Genomic DNA, 3972 nt, shown 5'->3' on the forward strand with positions numbered 1-3972 from the left:
GAATTTATATATATATATATATATATATATATATATATATATATATATATATATATATATATATATATACATATTTATATATAACGTTGACCACTAAAGTGGACATTTAATGTGCTAGAAATAGACCACATCTTGTGTCTACTAAGACCTAAATTGTTCTCAAAACGAAATTTAGCGGAATATTTAATTTAATTTGATTATATAGATAGATAGATAGATAGAGAGATAGAGAGATCGATCGATCGATCGATAGATAGATAGATAGATAGATAGATAGATAGATAGATAGATAGATAGATGCACACACACACACACACACACACACACACACACACACACACACACACACACACACACACACACACTGCAGCCACCATATTCCCTCACAAAGGGTGATTGTTGTAATCACTCATCCAAGACGCTATACATTGGGACTGAACCTAAAGACATGCGGTTGCAAAGTGAACTTCTTAACCATTCACTGATGTCTGCGTGTAAACATAGCCACCCTCCTGTTCCCCTCACCCTGGACTCAGTGAAGTACGAAGGATGTGACAGCTGGCGGAAGAAAGAGCTGTACTAGTACTCTGGCTGGTACTTATTACAATGAATTAGACTGGAGTAATGAAGAATGAATTGTTGTGCATAAGAATACAGTGTGCTTCCCGATACAGGAACTGAACCTAGAATCTTATGATGGTAAGTCAGCCACCTTGAACACTAAGCTATGCATCCGCACCTCTCCTCACATATTTAATGTTTAAAAAACAGTTTTCTCTTTACACAAATATGTATGCATGCATATATACACGTGTGTATATATATATATATATATATATATATATGTATGTATGTATGTATGTATGTTTGCATGTTGTATGTCTGTGTAACTGCATCTCTCTCTCTCTCTCTCTCTCTCTCTCTCTCTCTCTCTATCTATCTCATTACGTAAGGTTGTCGTAGGTCCTTCCTACGAAATCGTTTCATCCATTTCCGAAGCTCTTCCGTTTCGAGAGGCTGTTGTTTGTTGACCTAACATAAGTTTGGTTCACTTGACGACGAAAGATGAACTGCGGAAAATAAAAGATTAGATAAACAGACAGGCAAAGTTGTGTGAGAAGTCGTTAGAAACATAAACAGAAGACAGGCAAATAGAGAGAAGAATACAAAGTGACGGATAGAATCAGAGAGAGGGTGAGAAAGGCTTTATCATAGGGAGACAATATATGTGTGTTTGAGGGGAGAGAAAAGTAGAGATAGAAGAGAGAGAATCAATGATAGAGAATATAAACAAAAGGAAAAAGGAAAAAAACATATAGCAAGAGAAAGAAAGGCCTAATCAAAGACAAAGAAAAATACAAAAGGACGGGAAAAGGCAGAAGGGAAGAGAGAAAAGAGAGAAAGAGAGGGGCAGATGCAAAAAAAAATTAAAAAAATAGAAAATAGAAACGGTGAAAGATATAGAAAAAAAGAGTGAGGAAAAGAAAGAGAAAGGCAGAATCGAAGATAAAGAGGAATTCAAACGGACGAAGACACACACCGAGAAAGAGAGAGAGAGTGTGTGTGTGAGTGTGTGCGTAAGAGAAAGTGTGTGAGGGTGTGTATGTGCGTGAGAGAGAGAGAGAGAGAAGTAAAGAAAGAAGAATAGCAAAGAGACATAGAGAGATGAAAGATCAAAGCCAGGGAAAAACAAATAGATAGATAGATAGAGATAGAGAGAGAAAGAGAGAAATCAAAGAGAAGAATATAAACGGACGGAGAAAGACTGAGAATGTTTGTGTAAACGTGAGCAAGAAGGAGGTCGCAAGTGAATGGGTTGTTCTGTGTGTACAAGGAATCCCCGCCTCTCATTGGAATATCTACTGTGTAGTTTAAAAGAATAACTTAAAAGGACCTGTTTAGATAAGAAGTTAACTGTAAAACAATAAGGTTTGTTAAGAAAGTTAACCAAGTAGGTCCAGTTTTCGAAGTTGTGGCTCCGAGCCAGCCAAAGAAGCACAGTTATATACAAAAATCGTTGGTGTTAGTGCTGTGTTGTCTAACATTGGAATAATATATTGTAATTTCTGTTTTCTTTTTTTATCTATTCAAGGCAGATGAGGTTGGACTACATTGCTTAGACAAAGCTGAATTGGTGACTAGGGCGGGGAATTAACCTTGGATACAGATATACACTAATATACATACTTATATATATATATATATATATATATACGCACAGACTAACCTAGAAGCTCAGCGTATCTACACACGCACACGCAAACAACCACACACGCGTATATAAATCTATAGATGTATATATGTATGTATGTATAACATAATAGATATAGCTATATACATAACAGACTCTCTCAAGCCATTTCCTCTCTATCGGATTAACTTTTAGGATTTAACTATGGATTATCAAGATTTACACTGCGACATAGTTTTAATAATACAAGCCCTGCATCGAGGTAAGTATCAATACATACGTAACTGTATTCTGAACGCCGCGTGTGAGTGTTATTTATATATGTATATATGGTGTTTATGTGTTTGGGAAAGGCATGAGAGTCACAATGCTTTCTTTCATCCCTGAAAATGTAAGGCTGTTGGTTTATATTAGATAGTTTTACAATAGAGTATGTCAATCAGTTAAGTGACGAGGGTCGCTATGCTCACCAGTTAAGTGTCTGTGTGCGTGTGTGTATTATATATGTATATATGCCAGCTATATATGTAGGTTGTGTGTATATATACCACTTTGTATTTATTTATCTTTTAATGCCCTTATATATATATATATATATATATATATATATATATATATATATATATATATATAAGCTTTTATGTATTGTGTACTTCTATCGTGTGTGTGTGTGTGTGTGTCACGTATATACATGTGTCATGTATGTATACATAAGGTATTTAATGAATCTCTTATGTGTGAAAGTGTAAAGCATGGCCAAGTCATTAAGAAATTCGCTTCGCAATAGCGCGATCTCTGGTTCGATCCCCTAGTGCATGGCATCTTGGGTTTTTGTTTTTTTTTTGTTATAGCTTCGGGTCGACTTAACTCTTTGGAATGAAAGCGCGTAGACAGACACTGCAAAGTCCGTTAGATGGGCAATATCTGTTAGTCAAAGGGCCAACTTTGTCGCCCCACTATCACAGTAATTCTTCCCAAAGACTACGTTAAGAGTAATAGTACACATGCATGTGGAATACTCGGCCACTTGCACTATAATTCAATGATTAAGTGATTTCATCGAACAAATGGAGGCCTCATCTTCTAAACTGACGGAGACGCCTTTGCGTATGTGTGTATTTACCAATCATTGTGTTTTGTATACATGTTAGTAATTATGACAGTTCTATGGTTTCACAACAAAAAACAAACACAAAAACAAGACAAAAACAAAAGAAAACAAACAAATACAAAAAAACATATCGCTATGCAAGCTCGCACTTATACAGACATATTTATGAGTATATGTATAGCAATGGATGTAATATGCGTGCATAAATATATCTGCATATGTGTGTATACATGTGTATGCGTGTGTGTATATAAGTGGACATATTTGTAAATGTGTATGTTTATGTGCGTGCATATACATATATAAATATGTGTGTGTGTGTGTGTGTGTGTGTGTGTGTTTGTGCGCGTGTATATACATGTGTGTGTGTGTGTGTGTGTGTGTGTGTGTGTGTGTGTGTGTGTGCCAGAGAAGGAAGTCTGAGGAACCCAGTGGTGGTCTTGTGCTGGTAATGAATAAGTTTGTATGTTGTGGGTGAGAAGAATCTGCTGTTTTGGGTCTGAAATGTGATATAGGGGGGGGGGGAGGTAGGAGGTATTTCATTTGAAGATCAGCTGAAAAGTTCAGTTAAAAAGCCTTTTATTTCTCGCAGATGAAGGATCGATTCCGAAACGTCAGATTCCACTCTCCCCGTAGCATTTATCCAAATTGATGAACTTGTGTATGTGTG

At 36.3% G+C, this 3972-nt stretch overlaps 1 protein-coding gene across 3 annotated transcripts in view; it reads left to right on the plus strand.

The window, feature by feature from the left end:
* Nucleotides 1-359: 359 nt before the first annotated feature.
* Nucleotides 360-3972, plus strand: part of LOC106873676 (tubulin polyglutamylase TTLL5) — a 147637-nt gene continuing 144024 nt past the window's right edge. Inside the window, exons 1-2 of one of the 3 annotated variants that reach the window (XM_014921136.3) lie at nt 540-699; nt 2387-2453. The gene's annotated coding sequence lies outside the window, so the exon portion shown is untranslated. Of the gene's footprint in view, nt 700-1122; nt 1195-2386; nt 2454-3972 lie in introns of those variants that run through there. The other 2 variants (XM_014921135.3, XM_014921137.3) reach the window with 2 other exon arrangements.

Source organism: Octopus bimaculoides, chromosome 6 (genome assembly GCF_046866305.1).
Source record: "Octopus bimaculoides isolate indiv1 chromosome 6, ASM4686630v1, whole genome shotgun sequence".
Lineage (NCBI taxonomy): Eukaryota > Metazoa > Mollusca > Cephalopoda > Octopoda > Octopodidae > Octopus > Octopus bimaculoides.